Here is a 22,459-nt window from a genome sequence, read left to right on the forward strand (position 1 = left end):
CATCCCAGTCAGACCTCTGAAGCCCTTATAGTTCTATATAGAATTTAGCTGCACACCTCTCAGCTCCTGAGTGAGCTCTTATCAGTCCTGTAAAATCACAATCTCTAGCACAGCATCATGGCCCTCACTGTCTAGACTTGTTTTGTTTTTTTTCAAATGCCCTGTTATCTCTGTGTACAAATACAGTGATAGCAGTGTACATTTCAGAACAAACCACTGATGTCTGAATGTTACAGTACAACTTGTGCTTAGCTATATAGTTCTACCAATACTGCAGCTCTGCTACTTGCCAGAGGAGAGCCACCTTGCCAGAGAAGGAGAGCCACCTTGCCAGAGACCAGAAAGTATAAGACACAACTTGGGGAATAGGTGATTTATGTGCTTACGAATGCGGCAGTGTCTGAAGAATGTACTTTTATTCCACAACATCACTTAAACTAATAAGGCATGACTAGTGCCGAGAAGCATCTCTTCTCCCAAACTAGTCCTGCCTTCACTATGCAGGCCATCATTCCTGCTTCAGAAGGTGTGATTAGAAGCTTCAAGACCGGACTTGTCTGGGAGAAGAGATGCCTCTCTGGACTAGTCGTGTTTCATTGGCATATGTCACGCTGAAGAATAAATCTCAATTCTTCATACAGCAGTGATAATGAGCACATAAATCAACACCGCTATTGTCAGGGAACTCTTGTTAAAGTCCCCCCTTCGGCCCCCAATATTTAGTTATCACCTCCCCAAATTATGGGTTCTGTTTTGCAGATCACTTTGGGGTCTGATCTCTGAAAGCCTCAACAATCCCAAGAATGGGGCTCCTAAATCCCTCATTGGAATCAGGCACTGGTCAAGCATGCACTACATCACGTAATTCATTGCCTATGGTACTGCCTGAAAAAGGAAAATTAGAGGCGTGCTCCGCCGTCTTCACTGCCTGCTGAAGAATGAACAGCGCGGCCCCTCGCAGACGCCACCACAGCTTCATTCTCGCGGTTCTTGGGATCGGTGGGGGTCCCAGCCGCTTGGCCTCCACTAGGCCACAAGTTTTACACTTAACTTGGTGTTGAGAGTAACACTTTTTTACCTTTTTATTAACTTATATTTTATTGATTCCTCAAGACTGGATGAAGGGCAGTGAGCGTCGGTATTACAGGTGAAGGATGACTTGTGACAACTTATTCATATTTTAAGGGGTTTTCTGCTTTTTGTCTGGTTCTTCTCTAGTAACGATTACTTCCATGAAACTTTCACGTCTCTTCCCTTTTCTACACATCCGGGAATATATTTCACCGACTCCTTCTCATTATTCTGCTGTCAGCAGGTTATTCCCTCCTGCTTTCCTAATCGCTGTGTCTTCAGTGCTCTCGTCACCCTCACGTGACTTTCACCCCTTCCTCCAATGTGTGACTAGATGGGCTGCGTGGCTCTGGGAGGATGTGGTTGGTCTCCTATGAAAGTCTGGAGTTGTAACTGACAGCATTACCCATCACAGCCATTAAGGGTTATTCCCAAAATATAAAGTTATCTGATTTCCGGAGGTCCTCCTCAAGAAGCGTGGGTCTGTTTTCGGCAGTCCCATAGCCGATGAATGGTGCGGAGGTTGCGTAAACTCTGCTCCATTCAGGACTGGGCTGCAGAGCGCTGTTCGAGGTTCTTTCGTCCCTCCTAACCTAACTCCTGTGTTTGGCAGATCGGTGCACCCTCTGAAATCTCTGCGAGGGGCAACAGATGGCACATATTAGTACTGACACCTGCAAGGAGCGGCAGATGACGGGCTGGGCTGACCTGTCAACCAAATGCAGGAGCCCGGATGAGGACCATGGCGTGGAGGCTGGGGAGCTGGAAATGTGCTTTACATGGGGGATTTCTACAAGAAAAGAAGCCATTATTCTCAGAGTAGCTGGGCCTGCGTAGCCATACATTTTTTAATTTTAGGTAGAAATTCCTTGTGACAGGTTCCTTTTTAAAAGAATCTGTCACCAGGTTTTTGTTACCATATCTGGAGCTGCATGACACAAGATGCCCTGATTCCAGCGATGTCACTTACTGAGCTGCTTCCTGTACTTTTTGATAATCTATTGATAAGTGACTTTTATCACTAGAGGACTAGCAAATCTGCTGCCATCTAGTCCTCCATATTCATGAGCTCTGTATAACCCCACCCACATCACTGATTTCTTCTTGTACACAGCAGCCAATCAGTGATGTGGGCGGGATTATACAGGGATCGGCATTCAAGAGAACTGCTAGATCTGCAGCAGAGAACTGTGATTTTATCAAAACCACAGCAAGCAGCCCAGTAACTCAGTAAGTGACACATCTCTGGAATCGGGGTCTCTGCTATTACATCTCGCTGCTCTCAGATGGGCAAAAAAATCTGCTGACAGATCCCCTTTAGGTTACAAAAATTACAGAGAATCTCAGATATGATAGCACAAACATTAATAAAGAGCACGAAGTTGCCAATATACCACCCCTGGAAATGATTTTATCTGGGCGGCCATGATTTTAAGGCTATGTGCACACGTTGCGGATTCCGCTGCGGTTTTTCCACGCGGAAACGCAGGTAAAACCGCAGGTAAAGTGACCTGCAGTTTTCCTGCGGTTTGGTCTGCGGTTTCACACCTCTACTATGGTAAAAGTATGAAACCGCTGCGGAATCCGCTCAAACAATGGACATGCTGCGGTTTGTAAACCGCAGCAAAACCACGCGGAAAAAAACACACCGTCAGCACAGCGTTTTTGAAACCCCATAGGGTTTCATTGTACTGTACTTGGTCAGCGGAACTGTTGCGTTTCCGCAGCGGCAAAACCGCTGCGGAAACGCAGCAGAAACCGAACCGTGTGCACATAGCCTAAGAAAAAAAAAGTGTATAACTATATACTTATGTATGGCTCATAACCAAGGTCTGTATTCTGTCACTGAAGGTGACACTGTCCCATCAACTTTGTGCCACGTGGGGTCTGGCCGCCGTGGGCGTGATGTTTTTCATAGACTGCACTCGGACCAGAAATGTTGCTGTGTGAACTTAGCCTTTGTAGTAAACAACTTAGTTTTGTTCCTCTGATATAGAAGCAGAGTTCACACGGTGTGATGTGTCCAGGAGCTGTGTGCAGACTGTCAGGTACCTGCGCCCACTCCCTGTAGTCGGTGTCTGCCTTGTGATTCGGGATGCGATGCTCTTCATGTCCGTGTCAGCGATTACAGGGCTCTCGGCTCCGTCATCCGTTGCTGCAGGTTCCCCGGACTCTATGATGGTGCCATACTTCCCATGTTTTCTGCTGATTTGCGGTGATCGTCCACCTGTGGAATCGCAGGTTGTATCCTGATTAGACGGGAACAGACTGCTGAGATTGTGTTTTCCTCGCGGTATGAAAGGGACCTTCACTTGGGAGGAGGCTGGGGTTAATTAAACTTGTAATCCGTTGAAGTATTACAAGCCTTTTCGTGTGACCTAGAAGTTGCCTCTGACCGGAGGAGCGAAGAATAAGTCCCAGCGCTGTGGGATCGAAGCGGCCGCGTCTCGTCATCATGTCTGTGAGTAACAGAAGACCATCGAGCCGTCATGTATGATGGTGTGTCCTCAGCCGTTGTCTTATCCCGTTCACTCATTCCTTTCTGTGAATGTTTATGTGCAGGACGTCTCCTGTAATTGGAGGACTGACCATATGGACACTCTCTCTTGCGTATTCTCTGTTTTCTTAAACCTGGCATTGGATACAGTAATTGAGGGCTTCATGGTGACTGTACGGTGCCAAGATCAATGCCACAGTGTAACATCACACTTAGTGACGGTGTCGCATTGTAACGTCGCCCTCGGTGACGGTGTCGCATTGTAACGTCGCCCTCGGTGACGGTGTCGCATTGTAACGTCGCCCTCGGTGACGGTGTCGCATTGTAACGTCGCCCTCGGTGACGGTGTCGCATTGTAACGTCGCCCTCGGTGACGGTGTCGCATTGTAACGTCGCCCTCGGTGAGGGTGTCGCATTGTAACGTCGCCCTCGGTGAGGGTGTCGCATTGTAACGTCGCCCTCGGTGACGGTGTCGCATTGTAACGTCGCCCTCGGTGACGGTGTCGCATTGTAACGTCGCCGCTTGCATCTGTTCCAGTGACTGATGATCGCCTATCAGTATAACTTGACCAGACAACCCATCTTATGCCTAATACAGGATCAAGCGTGACTAAAAGGGGATTTTAAGGGATCAACTAATTTACTCATTTGTCAACTGACCACATTGATTTTGTGCTTGAAAGGGAACATTCGGATTTTACATCCCAAACCTATGGGGCGTTTAACTCCTTACCTGTCGTGTAGCGAGGGGTGGGGGGAAGGGACCATGCACTTGCAGCTCCCCTGTCACCTCCTGTTTCATTGCCCTTGCTCCTTGTGTGGCGCCTGCACCGTCACACCACAAGACCCTGTGTGTCCGCAGTACAGCGCCTTCACCTGTTTGCTAGTTGGGATAGAAGATACTTCTTAAAGAGCCACAAAAAATAGGTCCAGGTCAAAAGTAGCCCGTATCTGCGGTTTGTAGTCCATTTTTCCTTTTTAGAGTCCGCCATATAGTGTAGTGCCAGTTTTCTGATCTTTCATCAAGTGCTTCTCGGGGATGTATGCTTAGCTGCTCGGCATGATTAACCTGCGCCTCCCTGGTAAAGACCATATAATTTGCACCAAATAAAAAGGCCCATAACTCTGGAATCACATGGTGGATAAAAAACCAGGACACTCCAGGGAACAGCGGGAATAAAGTAAAGGGCAGGACCTTTCCCCTGGTGACAAGTTCTGATTAATGGGCAGACATGTTGGTGCGCTTTTCTCCTTGTGTACTCTGCCCTGAGTATATTCTATTCTGGTGGCTGACACTGATTAGTGCCCATCGGGGGTCGCCATATGTTTTGTCACCTTTTGTAAATCCAACATCTGTTGGAAACCTTTTTTCTTTTCATAAAATGTAACTGGAATTCCAGTGTTACCACAGAGGGCGGATTCTCCGCATTCTTAGCAGATTCATGGCGTAATCTTCATTATATGCTTGTGAGTTAGCTGGTGTTTGTCAGGAGCGGAGTGGTGGGCAGAGTAGTTTGCCTGTGCTGGAGAGGCCTCAGGAATGTAGCTCCTGCTGGCTGTACCAGGCTTCCCCAGACTCCTGCCGCTGGTGGAGGAGGGGGTGTGCTCCATAACACCGCTACAGCATCAAGTGGGACACCTCTCCCCGCGGGATTACTGCAGCGACGTGATAGTCAGTGTGGTCAGTCTTCTGCTTCCCGCCATATGGTCACTGGAAAGAAAGCGGTAATGGGCTCCTAGTGAAGAAGGGCTTTATAATAATAATACGTTTTTATTTCTATAGCGCCGACATTTACATTTCAGAGCTTCAGGGCTTTCTGCCTGACTACAGATATAGAACTGTCATAAGTGAAGTCAGCTATTTTAGTTTGGGGACTTTGGATTTTTTATTTTTTTTCTATATTTATTTTTTTTTCATTTATTGAATGGGTGAAATAAGTACTGAACAAATCACAAATTTTCTACGTAAATATATTTCTAAAGGTGCAATTGACATGAAATCCTAACCAGATGTCTGTAACAACCCATCCATCTACCCAGGCGAAGGAATCGCCATAATGTCCATAAATTGTGTAATAATGTGAAGTGACACCTGGAAAAAGTATTGAACACGCTTATTGAAATTTAGTATGTCATGCAAAAGCCTTTGTTGGTGATGAAGCTTCAAGTCTCCTCCCGTATGGAGAAACTAGTCGCAAGCATTGCTCAGGTGTGATTTTGGCCCATTTTCAACACAAATACTTCTCACATCCTGAAGGTTCGTGTCTCCTTCTATGAATCCAAGCCTTAATTCCTTCCATACATTTCCTACTGGATAGAGGTCCAGTGATCAACTCTGCTATACTAGCAGCTTTATTTTCTTTCTCTGAAACCAACTGTGAGTTTCCTTGGCTGTGTGTTTGGGATCATTGTCCACCCTCGTTTCATCTTCATCATCCTGGTAGATGGCAGCAGATTTTTATCAAGAACTTCTCGGTACATTTGTCCGTTCATCCATCCTTCCTTCAATCATATGAAGTTTCCCAGTGCTAAATGATGAAAAACAGCCCCACGCCATGATGTTTCCACCTCCAAACTTCACTGTTTGTATTGTATTTTGGGGTTTGATATCCAGTGCCTTTTGGCCTCCAAACATGGTGTGTTATAGCATCCAAAGAGTTCAATTTTTGTCTCCTCTGATCAGGTAATGTTTGCCCAATATTTCACAGGCTTGTCTAAATGCTGTTGCGCAAACTTTACAGTTGTGGCCAAAAGTATTGACACCCCTGCAATTCTGACAGATAATACTCAGTTTCTTCCTGAAAACGATTGCAAACACAAATTCTTTGGTATTATTATCTTCATTTATTTTGTCTTAAATGAAAAAACACAAAAAGAATTCTCCTAAAGCCAAATTGGATATAATTCCACACCAAACATAAAAAAGAGGGTGGACAAAAGTATTGACACTGTTCGAAAAATCATGTGATGCTTCTCTAATTTGTGTAATTAACAGCACCTGTAACTTACCTGTGGCACCTAACAGGTGTTGGCAATAACTAAATCACACTTGCAGCCAGTTGACATGGATTAAAGTTGACTCAACCTCTGTCCTGTGTCCTTGTGTGTAGCACATTGAGCATGGAGAAAAGAAAGAAGACCAAAGAACTGTCTGAGGACTTGAGAAACCAAATTGTGAGGAAGCATGAGCAATCTCAAGGCTACAAGTCCATCTCCAAAGACCTGAATGATACTGTGTCTACCGTGCGCAGTGTCATCAAGAAGTTTAAAGCCCATGGCACTGTGGCTAACCTCCCTAGATGTGGACGGAAAAGAAAAACTGACAATAGATTTCAACGCAAGATTGTGCGGCTGTTGGATTAAGAACCTCGACTAACATCCAAACAAGTTCAAGCTGCCCTGCAGTCCGAGGGTACAACAGTGTCAACCCGTACTATCCGTCGGCGTCTGAATGAAAAGGGACTGTATGGTAGGAGACCCAGGAAGACCCCCACTTCTTACCCTGAGACATAAAAAATCCAGGCTGGACTTTGCCAAAACTTACCTGAAAAAGCCTAAAACGTTTTGGAAGAATGTTCTCTGATCAGATGAGACAAAAGTAGAGCTTTTTGGGCAAAGGCATCAACATAGAGTATACAGGAGAAAAAGAGGCATTCAAAGAAAAGAACACGGTCCCTACAGTCAAACATGGCGGAGGTTCCGTGATGTTTTGGGGTTGCTTTGCTGCCTCTGGCACTGGACTGCTTGACCGTGTGCATGGCATTATGAAGTCTGAAGACTACCAACAAATTTTGCAGCATAATGTAGGGCCCAGTGTGAGAAAGCTGAGTCTCCCTCAGAGGTCATGGGTCTTCCAGCAGGACAATGACCCAAAACACACTTCAAAAGCACTAGAAAATGGTTTGAGAGAAAGCACTGGAGACTTCTAAGGTGGCCAGCAATGAGACCAGACCTGAATCCCATAGAACACCTGTGGAGAGATATAAAAATGGCAGTTTGGAGAAGGCACCCTTCTAATATCAGGGACCTGGAGCAGTTTGCCAAAGAAGAATGGTCTAAAATTCCAGCAGAGCATTGTAAGAAACTCATTGATGGTTACCGGAAGCGGTTGGTCGCAGTTATTTTGGCTAAAGGTTGTGCAACCAAGCAGGGTGGATTTGATTTAAAATCACGATTTAAATCACTAGTCAGTAAGGCTTGATTTAAATCAGTTTCTACCTAAACTAGTTCTTGCTACTTTAACATGCAAGTAGATGAAGATTTTTAGAATCACTTTTTATATTACTTTTTTCTCCCCAGTTTAATGGGTTAATCATTCATATTTGGACACCACTGTTCTGTTGTACTTAGGAAGGAGAAAAATAATCCTGACCTTAATAACAATTTAAATAGATTTATTCAACTGAAACAATAACAACATTGCAGCATAAGTTATTTGCTTAAACAAACATCCATGTTTATTAACTAATTTGGCTAAACAATATATATATATATATATATATATATATATATATATATATATATATATTTTAAGAAACTTAGACTGTCAGCCCAGCCGACACATGAAAAACTTAAATACTACTGTCCCTGCTGTCCTCTGTAGCTCACTTGTCATCTTCATCATCATCTTCTTCTTTGTTCCTATTCATAACCTGGAAATGAAAAACAAGCTTTCCTGCTTTATTGGGTCCCAACCGATTTTCTCAATTTAGAATGAATGAGTCCAAAGGAAGAGAATATTCTTTCAACGCCTGCAGAAGAAGCTACTGCTGTTAAAAGTGAAATCATTACTTGAACAGTCTCTAAATCCAAGCGCTTAAGTGACTTCCACCAGTTTACTGGTGTGACCTTCCTTAAAATATCTTCAGCAAACATATATTTCTTGAATGGTTCCCCCTTAGCTCTGAAGTTTATTATAGTTGGCATTAAAGATGGATGATTGCTGGATACCCATGTCATAGCTAACTCCTCTTCCTCAGCACTTAAGGCCCTTTTTACATTTAGCGATGCACCAGCGATCCGACCCGGTCAGGATCGCTGGTGCATCGCTAAATGATCGCTAGTGAGCTTTCATACAGAAAGACCTCACAGCGATTCAGCAGCGACGCAGCGCACGATACTTACCATTCACACACAGCGATCCAGACGTCCTCCCGCCCGCCTCCACGCGTCGCTGGACGTCACAGCAGGAAGCCCAGCAGGAAGCAGACGACGAGAAATGGAGCCGGACATTCTCGCGCGATCAGCGATGGACAGCGGGGGAGCCGGTCGCTGGTAAGTATCACACATAGCGATATCGCTAGCAATATCGCTATAACGTCACAAAACCAGTGACGTTTTAGCGATATTGCTAGCGATATCGCTTAGTGTAAAACCCCCTTTAGGTTTTGACCCTGATATTGGATATTGACAATATTTGCCAAAAAATGAGCTGGAGTCAGTGCTTGTCCTATTTGTTTGTTTACTGCTTGTAATTTAATTCTGTCCATGTGTAGTTCTGTTTTTAAATGTTCACTCAGTTCCTTCCAAATTTCAACAGCATCCGCAATAAAACAGCTATTTTTCTGTATTTTGTTTAAAGCTTGAGAGATGGGTTTCAGGAAGCTCAGCATATGTTCAACATTTCTCTTAAGCCCAATGTTGAGGATTTTGGCCGTGACAGTGCCATCTATTTTATCTCGATTTTCTTCACAAAGTGTCATCAGAATAGGCCAGTTTTTGATATACTGCTCAAAACAGTCCACCACAGAGTTCCATCTAACATCTTGTGGGAGCGTTAGCTTGGTTCCACCCATCCTTTTCAGAGCTGCTGCAGCAAAATGATTATTACGGAAGTATTTAGCAATTTCAACAACATTAGCCTTTATTTCTGGAACACTTAAGTCTTTGGCTAAGAGGTGCAGCAAATGAGCACTGCAACCATATGTTATTAGCAGCTTTGTATTCCCTCCCTGCTCTTCTAAATCTCTTCTCATCTTGGATACGTTTGCAGCATTGTCAGTGGCCAAACTGCGTACTAGACATTTGAATTTTTGTTCACATGTCGTTATAGCTTTTACTGCCACTTCTTGTAAGTATTCTGCTGTGTGTGCATTTCCTGACTTATCAGTTGTTTGTGCAAGGAAGACTTTACCTTCTTCTGTTGTTATACAAGCACATACAATAGGATCATTGTGGACATTACTCCACCCATCAATACTTAGGTTAACAATTTTACCCTCCAGAGCTGTTGCACATTACTCCATTTCTCTGTCATACACTTGATCCAGCAGTTTCCCTGCAACATCAGCTCTGCTGGGTGGACTGTATCCTGGTCTCAGTGACTGAACCATATTAATGAAATGTGGGTTCTCAGTCAGACGGAAAGAAGAGTTCGTTGCATAAATAAACTGGGCAATTTTTTCATCAATCAACTCTTTTTCTAATCTGCTAGTTCTTATCACAAACCTATCTATGGTGGTTCCAGGAGGTAAAGGTTTTTTCTTCCTTTTGGGTGATGGTGATGTGGGTGTCTGATGATGATGCTGCTAATGAAGCACTATCCTGGATGGATAACTCTGAAACTGTAGAACAGGATGATGGTGATCTTGGAGGTGGATAGTTTCCAGAATCCATGAATTCCCCTAAACAAAAAAAGTCAATGCTGTTATTTTATTGTTTATACAATTTCTGCTTATTGTACACAGAACATCACTGCCCCTGCCCCAAAAGGAATATTTGTTTTTCTTCATAACTGTACCAAATGACAGTAACATGCAGTAATAATAAGAAATATAATTTTTCTCACACATGACAGTTCAGTCTTTAGAAATAGGATTCAATAAAAATGTTTACCAACCTGAAGATCCTGCCTGTTCAGAAGTGTTTCTTTGGTCATCTTCATCACCGCACTTCTCATGAGGTTGCCTCATTCGCGCCACCAGGCCTTGCATCTCTTTGTTGCATCGTTTGCATTTTGCACGCATGCCTGCCTTACCGATAGGCGAAGGAGCTTCATTAAAATATTCCCAAACTTGGTCTCTTTTACGGCCTGCTGCCATTATAAGGAAAGAATGTAATAAACCTCAGATCGTACACACAAACAGATCCAGACTTGTCTGTCTGTGGCTATGCTGCAGTATTGTGCTCAAAGTTTCACTTTCATTTTCTTGTCTGCTTGCCCTTCCTCCTCCTCACACTTTGATTCACATTCTTCTTGTGTTGTGCAGATCTATTCCACTCCAAACAATCAGAAACATATTGTCTAACTTCTTGGACTTGGCACTGAAGGGGTTGATTCTGTATTCATAGGTTTGTAGAACAATAGGATTAAGGTCTTTTTCTCAACTCTGTTCATGTTGTAACATTTTTGCCGTGAAGAAGAGGCTGGGACCTCTGCGGAGTCAAATTCAGTTTTGAGAACTGCGTAAGTAAAGCGAGCGTCTGATAATATAGGAGAGAAACTGCCCACTAATCCTACAGAAACCTCTGGAAGAGCATGGCATTGTGAATGTTACACATATACAGCCTTTATTCTACTGAGTTAAACAACTCCGCTTTATCTCATGATGGAAGAACCTTTGGATGGTAAAATATTTTCCTCAAAAAGCAGTTTATTGAAAAAAATCCGATTTAAATAAAAAAAATCTTTTTTTTTTTTTTTTTTTAAAACATTGATTTTTATCCACCCTGCAACCAAGTATTGGGCTGAGGGTGCCAATACTTTTGTCTGGCCCATTTTTGGAGTTTTGTTTGAAATGATCTATGTTTTGCTTTTTGCTTCATTCTCTTGTTTTCTTCATTTAAGACAAATTAAATGAAGATAATAATACCAAAGAATTTGTGTTTGCAATCATTTTCAGGAAGAAACTGAGTATTATCTGACAAAATTGCAGGGGTGTCAATACTTTTGGCCACAACTGTAAATGCACTTGAAAATGCTTTTTGTTCAACAATGGAGTATTGTGTGGTGAGTGTGCATACAGGCCATGGAGGTTGGTGATGAGCGTGCATACAGGCCATGGAGATTGAGTGGATTACTTATAGTTTTTCTTTGAAATGATTGTACCCGCTGATTGCCGGTCTTCCTGTAGCTCTCCTTGGCTCTTGAACAAATCTATTGATAATTCTTTTCACTCCTCTAAAATCTTGCAGGGAGCACCAGTTCGTTGACTGTGTGTGGTGAGATTATATTCTTTCCATTTCTGGTCCATTGCCCCAACAGTGTTTACTGGCTGGAACCTTATGTAGAATATAAATTAATCAGTATGTTTTGCAACATTAACCCCTTCACCCCCAAGGGTGGTTTGCACGTTCATGACTGGGCCAATTTTTACAATTCTGACCACTGTACCTTTATGAGGTCATAACTCTGGAACGCTTCCATTGATCCCGGTGATTCTGACATTGTTTTCTCGTGACATATTGTACTTCATGTTAGTGGTAAAATTTCATTCAAATAACTTGCGTTTATTTGTGAAAAAATTGGAAATTTGGCAAAAATTTTGAAAATTTCGCAATTTTCCAACTTTGAATTTTTATGCCCTTAAATCACAGAGATACGGCACACAAAAAACTTGATAAGTAACATTTCCCACATGTTTACTTTACATCAGCACAATTTTGCAACCAAAATTTTTTTTTGTTAGGAAGTTATAAGGGTTAAAAGGTGACCAGCGATTTCTCATTTTTACAACACCATTTTATTTTTAGGACCACATCACATTTGAAGCCACTTTGAGGGGTCTATATGATAGAAAATACCCAAAAGTGACACCATTCTAAAAACTGAACCCCTTAAGGTGCTCAAAACCACATTCAAGAAGTTTATTAACCCATTAGGTGCGTCACAGGAATTTTTTTGAATATTTAAAAAGAAATGAACATCTAACTTTTTTTCACAAAAAAAATACTTCAGGTTCAATTTTTTTTATTTTACCAAGGGTAACAGGAGAAATTGGACTGCAAAAGTTATTGTGCAATTTGTCCTGAGTACGCTGATACCTGATTTGTGGGGGGGAACGACTGTTTCGGCGCATGGCAGAGCTCAGAATGGAAGGAGCGCCGTTTGACTTTTCAATGCAAAATTGGCTGGAATTCAGATCGGACGGCATGTCACGTTTGGAGAGTCCCTGATGTACCTAAACAGTGGAAACCCCCTACAAGTGACCCCATTTTGGAAACTAGACCCCCCAAGGAACTTATCTAGATATGTGGTGAGAACTTTGAACCCACAAGGGCTTTACAGAAGTTTATAACGTACAGCGGTACAATTAAAAAATCATATTTTTTCCACAAAAATGATCTTTTCACCCTCAATTCTTATTTTTCCAAGGGTAACAGGACCGTAAAAGTTATTGTGCAATTTGTTCTGAGTACGCTGATACCCAACATGTGGGGGTAAACCACTATTTGGGCGCATGGCAGAGCTCGGAAGGGAAGCAGCGCCATTTGACGTTTTTGGCTGGAATTGAGATCGGACACCATGTCGCGTTTGGAAAACTCCTGATGTACCAAAACAGTGGAAACCCCCCCACAAATGACACCATTTTGGAAACTAGACCCCCTAAGGAACTTATCTAGATGTGTGGTGAGCACTTTGACCCCCCCAGTGCTTCACAGAAGTTTATAATGCCCGGGCGTGAAAATAAATAATTCGTATTTTTTCCACAAACATGATCTTTTAGTCACCATTTTTTTATTTTCCAAAGGGTACCAGGAGAAATTGGACCCCAAAAGTTGTTGTCCAATTTGTCCTGAGTATGCTGATACCCCATATGTGGGAGAAAACTACTGTATGGGAACACGTCGGAGCTCGGAAGGGAAGTAATGACGTTTTGGAATGCAGACTTTGATGGAATGGTCTGCGGGTGTCATGTTGCCTTTGGAGAGCCCCTAATGTACCTAAACAGTGGAAACCCCCCACAAATGACACCATTTTGAAAACTAGACCCACTAAGGAACTTATCTAGATGTGAGGTGAGCACTTTGAACCCCCAAGGGCTTCACAGAAGTTTATAATGCCAGGGCATGAAAATAAAAAAATGGTATTTTTTCCAGAAACATGATCAATTAGTCCCCAATTTTTTCATTTTCCCAAGGGTAACAGGAGAAATTGGACCCCAAAAGTTTTTGTCCAATTTGTCCTGAGTATGCTGATTCCCCATATGTGGGTGAAAACTACTGTATGGGCACACGTCGGGGTTCGGAAGGGAAGTAGTGACGTTTTGGTATGCAGACTTTGATGGAATGGTCTGCGAGTGGCATGTTGCCTTTGGAGAGCCCCTAATGTACCTAAACAGTGGAAACCCCCCACAAATGACCCCATTTTGAAAACTAGACCCACTAAGGAACTTATCTAGATGTGAGGTGAGCACTTTGAACCCCCAAGGGCTTCACAGAAGTTTATAATGCCAGGGCATGAAAATAAAAAAATGGTATTTTTTCCAGAAACATGATCAATTAGTCCCCAATTTTTTCATTTTCCCAAGGGTAACAGGAGAAATTGGACCCCAAAAGTTGTTGTCCAATTTGGCCTGAGTACGCTGACACCCCATATGTGGGAGAAAACTACTGTATGGACACACGTCGGGGCTCGGAAGGGAAGCAGTGACGTTTTGGAATGCAGACTTTGATGGAATGGTCTGCGGGTGTCATGTGCGTTTGGAGAGCCCCTGATGTACCTAAACTATTGAAACTCCCCACAAGTGACCCCATTTTGGACACTAGACCCCCCACGGAACTTATCTAGATGTGTGGTGAGCACTTTGAACCCCCAAGTGCTTCACAGAAGTTTATAACACTCGGACGTGAAAATAAAAAAATCATTTTTTTCCACAAAAATGATATTTTTGCCCCCAATTTTTTATTTTCCTAAGGGTAATAGGAGAAATTGGACCCCAAAAATTGTTTTGCAATTTGTCCTGAGTAGGCTGATACCCTACATGTGGGGGTAAAACACTGTTTGGGCGCATGGCAGAGCTTGGAAGGGAAGGAGCACCATTTGACTTTTTCAACTCAGAATTGGCTGGAATTGAGATCAGACGCCATGTTGCATTTGGAGAGCCCCTGATGTGCCCAAACAGTGGAAACCCCCAATTATAACTCCAACCCTAACCCCAACACACCCCTAACCCTAATCTGAGCCCTAGCCCTAACCCTAGCCCTAACCCTAGCCCTAACCCTAGCCCTAACCCTAGCCCTAACCCTAGCCCTAGCCCTAGCCCTAACCCTAGCCCTAGCCCTAACCCTAGCCCTAGCCCTAGCCCTAGCCCTAACCCTAGCCCTAGCCCTAACCCTAGCCCTAGCCCTGTGTGCACACGCTGCGGATTTTGCTGCAGTTCCGCAGCGGTTTTGGCTGCTGCGGACCCCAGTACCATGATTCCCTATGGGACATGTCAATTCTTTCTGCGGATTCTCCTGCGGTTTGCCATCTCCTCTAATGAGGAGATGAAAAACCGCAGGACAAAACCGCAGAGCAATCTGCAGGTAAAACCGCAGGTCTTTTGACCTGCGGTTTCACCTGCGGATTTTACAAAATCCGTGCGGATGAATCCGCACCTAATCCGCAGCGTGTGCACACAGCCTTACCCTAACGGGAAAATGGAGATAGATACTTTTTTTTTTTTAGTTTTATTATTTTTCCCTAACTAAGGAGGTGATAACGGGGGGTTTGATTTACTATTTATGGCGGTTTTTATGTTTGGCGGCTGTCACACGCTAAAAGACGCTTTTTATTGTAAAATAGTTTTTGCATCACCACATTTTGAGAGCTATAATTTTTCCGTATTTTGACCCACTGAGTCATGTGAGGTCTTATTTTTTGCGGGACGAGTTGTCGTTTTTATTGGTACCATTTTCGGGCACGTGACATTTTTTGATCGCTTTTTATTCCTATTTTTGGGACGCAGAATGAACAAAAACCAGCGTTTCATGAATTTCTTTTGGGGGGGTGCGTTTACACCGTTCCGCGTGCGGTAAAATTGATAAAGCGGTTTTATTCTTCGGGTCAGTACGGTTACAGCGATACCTCATTTAGGTCGTTTTTTTATGTTTTTGTCGGTTTTATGCAATGAAAACTATTTTATATAAAAAATAATTATTTTTGCATCGCTTTATTCTGTGAGCTATAACTTTTTTTATTTTTTCGCTGATGATGCTGTGTGGCAGCTCGTTTTTTGCGGGACAAGATGACGTTTTCAGCGGTACCATGGATATTTATATGCGTCTTTTTGATCGCGCGATATTACACTTTTTGTTTGGCGGTATGATAATAAATCATTATTTTTTGCTTCGTTTTTTATTTTTTAAGGGGTTCGCTAAAAGGGTTAACTAATGGGACTGTTTTATAGGGCGGGTCATTACGGACGCGGCGATACCTAATATGTGTACTTTTATTGTTTTTTTGTTTTTTTTTTTTTATTTTCAAAAAATGAATTTATTGGGGAATATTTTTTTTTTTTTTTTTACTTTATTTGGCTATTTTTTTTTAATTTTTTTTTTACTTTATTACATAGTCCCAGGTGGGACATCACTGTCCTGTGACAGATCAGCAATCTGTCACAGGCATTGAAGCAGACTTCCTCTTGCCTGCGCTTTGCAGGCACTGAGGAAGCCAGCTTCCTCAGGTCCCCGAAGGCCCCCGTCGCCATCTTGGATTCGGGGGCCTGGAGGATAGGAGCCCCCCGCAGCAGCGCTGCACATTGCGCTGCCGTGGGGGGCTCAGGGAAGCACGGAGGGAGCCCCCTCCCTGCCGATGCTTCCCTTTAACTCCCGGTACACCGCGATCATGTTTGATCGCGGTGTGCAAGGGGTTAACGTGTCGGGGGCGGTCCGTGACCGCCCCTGACACATAGTGCCGGGTGTCAGCTGTGATAATCAGCTGACACCCCGCCGCGATCAGCGGCGCTCACCACGTGGGCGCCGCTGATCGCGGTAGACGTACTATCCCGTCCACGGTCATACGGGCCCGGGTACCGTGGACGGGATAGTACGTCGGATGTCAGGAAGGGGTTAAGGTTGTGAAGGTTTTGAGACAGGTCACTGGTTTTACCCATCATGAGGTGTTTTTTGTGTGGCACCTGGCAGCTTTTAAATGAGACACCTTTTTATAAGCCATCAGTTGAACCAGCTGACATTATTTTTCACTAAGTGGTAGGATTGCTTTTTAATTACTGAAAAATTTTAGCGGCTATCATGATTTCCCAGGGTTTTTTGCACCTCACTCTTAATGTGTTCAATACTTTTTCCCTGTCATTTCAAATTATTACACATAATGTAGTTTATGTTCATCTATGGTTTGATTCCTTCTGCTGTGTGGATTGGATGGGTTTCTGCCCTTTAAGAAGTCACTTGAGTGATGATATGCGTCAGGTTGACAGGAGCCTGACCCCACCTCTGCACCATTATTCCCAACTACTGAGTCCTGTTCTATGAACATATACCCTGAAACTTCTCCTGTGATATTATATTCACAGGGTTGCGGGTAAGATAGATCTTGAGACCCAGTTTCCTTGGGTTTAGCTACACTTCATGGTACTTTATCTGATGTGTTACATTTTTGTAGCTTCTAATGAGGTCCTTTCAGGAAGCTTTTGGTGGTGCATAGCACCTAAGCCATGTTATCCTAACTACAGTAATTAGCAGATGCTCTGTATCAGGTGCCAACTACTATGATTTTACAAATGTATGTATTTTGAACTAGTGATGCTATTACTAACTTTGAGGGCATTGTGTCCTTCCCTTTCTTATAGTTAGGTGGATTGGATGGGTTGTTACCGGCATCTGGTGAGAATTTCATGTTAATAGCACCTTTTTGTGTGTGTGTATATGTGTGTGTGTGTATATATATATATATATATATATATATATATATATATATATATATATATATATATATATATATATATATATATATATATATACACACTTTGTATGTATCTATACATACAGTATATAATATATATTACACTTCTGATTTTGCACGTTTTTCCATCTACAAAGAATGGAGCGGTCTGTAACTTGTCATAGGTACACTTCTCCTGTGAGAGAAAGAATCTTAAAAAAAAAAAAAAAAAGAAAAAAAAAAAAATCCAGAAAATCACATTGTCTGATTTTTACATAATTAATTTGCATTTTATTCCATGTATTTGCTAAAATTGAAAAACAGAACTTAATATTTGGTCCAGAAACCTTTGTTTGCACTTAGAGGTCATACGTTTCCTGTAGTTATTGTCTAAGTTTGTACACACTTCAGGAGGGATTTTATCCCCTTCCTCCATACAGATCTTCTGCAGATGTTTCAGGATAGAGGCTGTCGCTGGGCAACATTGAGTTTCCGCTCCCTCCAAAGATTTTCTGTTGGGTTTCAGGTCTGGAGACTGGCTAGGCCACTACAGTACGTGGGATCCATCTTCAATGCTCTTACTGAGGGAAGGAGGTTGTTGGCCAAAATCTTGTGCTACATGACCCCATCCATCCTCCCTTCAATATGGTGCAGTCATCTTGTCTCCTTTGCAGAAACGCACGCCCAAAGTATCATGTTTTCCCCTCCATGCTTTACAGTTGGAATGGTGTTCTTGGGGTTGTAATCTGTTGTGAATTCTCATTCTGGGCTCCCTCTGGTTACTGAAGGTAGTGGAGCTGGTCAGATTGACAAAGGTGCTGCGAGTTCTCTTTCTGGGCTGCGTTCACAGCAATAATCCTCTTCCTTTCTCCAAACACAGTGAGTGCAGTTGATGCCAAAATATTCTATTTTGGTCTCATCTGACCGCATGACCTTCTCCCAAGCCCCCTCTGGATCATCCAGATGATCATTGGTGAACTTCAAACGGACCTGGACATGTGCGTGTGTGAGCAGGGGAATCTTGCGTTCCCTGCAAGATTTTAATCCATGACGGTGTAGTGTGTTACTAACTGTAATGTTTGAGACTGTGATCCCAGCTCTCTTCAGGTCATTGATCAGGTCCTCCTGTGTTGTTCTGGGGTGATTACTGACCTTTCTGAGAATCATCCTTACCCAGTGAGGTGAGATTTTGCATGCAGCCCCAGACCAAGGAAGATTGACAGTCTTGTGTTTTTTCCATTTTCTAATAATTGTGCCAACAGTTGTTGCCTTCTCGCGAAGCTGCTCGTCTATTGTCCTGTAGCCCATCACAGCCTTGTGTAGAGCTATAGTTTTTTCCCCGGTGTCCTTAGACAGCTAGAGATTAGGTCTTGGCCATGGTGGAGAGTTTGGAGTGTCATTGAGTGTGTGGACAGGTTTCTTTTCATACAGGTAACAAGATCAAACAGGTGCAATTTAATACAGGTAATGAGTGCAGAGTAGGAGGCGTCTTACAGAAAAACTAACGGGTTTGTGAGAGCCAGAATTCTTGCTGGTTGGTCGGTGATCAAATATGCAATAAAATGTAATTTAATTATGTAAAAATCATACAATGTGACTTTCTGAATTTTTATTTTTAGATTGTCTCTCACAGTTGAAGTGTACCTACGATAAAAATTACAAACCGTGTGTGTGTGTGTGTGTGTGTGTGTGTGTGTGTGTGTGTGTGTGTGTGTGTGAGAAGAGGGCACCGAAGAGAAGAGAGAATTCAGTTACCCCACAGGATTAAATCATATCAGAAGCAACAGCAGTGTCTGTATTTACTGGTATCAGTAATATCACTCGTTTTGCCTGTGAAGTGAAGGACACTTAGAAATGTCGACATATGGCAAATGATGTCTGAGTAGGCAGGATAATAATTTAGTAAACACTTATTAAATAAAACAATCTCGATTTAACCATTTATTTTTAAATCCTTTTTGTTGAATTTTCAAAGTTGTCCTATCGGAAAGACAGACAATCTGAAAATTGCACATAAAAGGGGGTCCGTCTAGGATTGTCGTCCTGAGCCGTCTATAGGGGCATGCAGGTCATAGGAAGCTGAAGAACAGGACACCTTGATTTCTGCGAACTGGTGTCTCATTAAAAAAAAACATGGTTTTCTCTGGAATATGTAAACGAGGTGTTAGGATCTCTGGGCGGGACATAGATCCCCCTGAGGATCCACCCCCACATATTGTAAATGACAAGGAGTTACCAGCTGTTATGACTGACAGTCTGTTCTCCTTATCTAGTGTCTCACACTGGTGACTCTCCCGAAAAAAATCTCTTGAGGTGGATTCTCAGCGAGATCTATGTCCAGCCCAGAAATCTCAGCACCTGATTTACATATGTTGAAAAATATGATTTTTCTCTAAAATGGGACCTCAGATCACAGATATCAAATTATCATTTTATTTAACTGTGACCTACATGCCCAAATGGACAGAATGGGGTTGATCCTACTGACAGATTATCGTTAAAAAAAACTAAATTCCAAGTTGGAAAGTTATCCCCACAGGATAGGGGAAAACTTTCCAACAACAATGACCCCCCACCGATCCTGAGATACGGTGCTATGAAGAGCCTCTGCTGAATGGAGCAGAGTTCAATCATTCGTACTGCCACTCCATCCATTCTTAAAAGGGTTCTCCAGGGAGACAGATAATGGACATGCCTTCATAAACTATAAAGCTAACATTCATAGTGGCATTTCTAATCCTGACAATACCTACTATTGACTGTGATGGTGGATGGACTCCGTGCTCCCAACCCTTCTGGACCATCACGTGATGACTAGTGATAAGCGGACCCCTGGATGTTCAGGTCCGGCCGAAAAGTACCAAAATGTTTTTGGGTTCGATACCAGGGCATGATCCGGACCCCATTCACTTGAATTGTGGGGGGGGCGAAATCCGGACCCCATTCACTTGAATTGTGGGGGGGGGCGAACATCCAGTGTTTGCCACACTGTTATGTACATGACAGTGCGACGATGTCGAACGCACCTTCTGATCGATGGTAAAATCACCGCCAGTCAGAGAGCCACGATTCCTATGCTGTGATTGAGGGTATAAAGTTTACCTCTGGTTATTGGTGTCGGCTGATGGTACTACTGCTCCCATCAGCCTGCTATCGCTAATAACAGTGAAAGCAGGAGCCGCTGCTGTGAGTATTCCTGACTTTTCACAGCATTTATGGAGTATGAGCCCCATGTGCAAATATCCCCACACTTACAACCTTGGGTGTTATTAATGGTTCCCATGCTGAGTGCACTTGGAGAAATCATCAGAATCCGCTGCTGGCATCTCCTTTTGCAGTTAGCGACCGATGATGTGCCAGATGCACTTGATTGGAGATAATACTGGACATGCTGCAGGTGTCTGTCGCGCAGGTGGCTTCATATATACGAGCAATGTGCGGCCTGGTATTGTGTTGGGAAAAACAGCTCTTGGGACACACTCCCATTACCTCTTGAAGGCTTCTTCATGCGTTGATCACGTGGTCTCCAGACCAATCTGTCGATCATTGCGTTCAAGACAAAACTATTGCTCGTCGCTGTAGAGGATAGACCTTCATTACTGTCTCGCTCTGTACATTTGAGAGCAGTGACTTGAGGTCAATGGACACCTGTCGTCAGACATCTGACTTATAGCACAATGTGATTATCGATCCTGTGATTTCCATAACTCCACAACTTGTCCTTTGTGTTGCAGTATCAATGAGGAGGAGTCTAGAACCGTTTGGTCAGCTTTCTGCACCTATAGGGGTAGATGCACACAATTCGGAGTTGCTGCGTGTTTCACGCTGTGTTCTTGTCCAACCTGCAGCATCCAGATGTTACAGCATAGAGGATGTGATTTCAACAAATCCCATGTCCACAATGTGTCCACAGATACCCGCGGCTCACCTGTGGAGACGGACATGCGACGCGTCTGTCCATACCGTAGTTTGTCTATCTTGCGAAGATGCGAGTCTCAGCAAGAGAAAGCTCACCCGTAGAATGTATTGGACGTGGTGAATCTGCATGGTTCAATTAACATGCGGAATCACCTGCATTCAATATACGGCAGCGACCATGTACTGCGTCCAAAGCGCTGCTACTCCGGATCGTCTGCACTTGGCCTGACATCTGATAAACCTATGAGTATGTTGGGTCGATCAGTCGGTGCTGCAGCGTCCTGTGAACTTCCCTGATTGTCATACTCATGGAGTAGAAGGTCTAAGGGACACATTGTAAGGTGGAACATGGCTGCTTTGTCCACGGTGCTGGAACGTGGATCGTCTGATAGAACGATTTCCTCCCCTCTCTGAAGGCTTTCTATGAGATTTTAGTGGTGATGAACATTGGTGAGGCCAGACACTGATGTTGAACCAGAGGGCCGGATCACAATCTCTGTGCTAGCTCATCACTAAGGTGTTGAATGGGGTTGAGGTCACGATTTCACACCGGACTCGCTCCATTATACATTGAATGACCTACCTTTGTCACTTTGACACAGTCTTGTTGGAATGAAGAAAAGGTTCCCTTCCCCAAAACTGTTTTCCTAAAGTTTCCAGGGACCAGTGGAAACATGCCTATGTGATGTGTAACATTGTGCTTGGTGATGTAAGGCTTTGATGGAAAACTGTGCCATGAATCTCCCGTCACCTTACGCACCTCAGCACTTGTGACCCCTCTCTGTAACGTTATAGTTTGAAACTTCGTAGCAGAGTTGTTGTGGATCTAAAATGCTTCCACTTTTCAATTATACCACTCACATCTGATGGTGGAATATTTACTAGGGTGCAATCTTCACAAACGGACTTGATGGAATTTTGTCATCCGGTAACAGGACCATGCAGGTATCAGCGAGCTCTGTAGAACGCGCCATTCAGTAACCAATGTTAGTAAAGCAGACTCCACAACGAGGGATCGGAGCTTATATATCCGTAGGAACGGAATCAAAAAAACTATATTCAAAGATCTAGAGGAAAGTGCCCAATACTTGTCCATTCTGAGGTGCACACCTCTGTGATGTAGGAATTGACATGTACTTAAAGCTCAAGGA

At 43.3% G+C, this 22,459-nt stretch overlaps 1 protein-coding gene across 1 annotated transcript in view; it reads left to right on the forward strand.

The window, feature by feature from the left end:
- The window catches only part of LOC141087481 (moesin), a 110,295-nt gene that overhangs the window by 37,103 nt on the left and 50,733 nt on the right, over positions 1-22,459 (forward strand). The window lies entirely within an intron of this gene.

Source organism: Dendrobates tinctorius, unplaced genomic scaffold, assembly GCF_039654945.1.
Source record: "Dendrobates tinctorius isolate UK_male_01 unplaced genomic scaffold, ASM3965494v1 ptg000034l, whole genome shotgun sequence".
NCBI classification, from domain to species: Eukaryota; Metazoa; Chordata; class Amphibia; order Anura; family Dendrobatidae; genus Dendrobates; species Dendrobates tinctorius.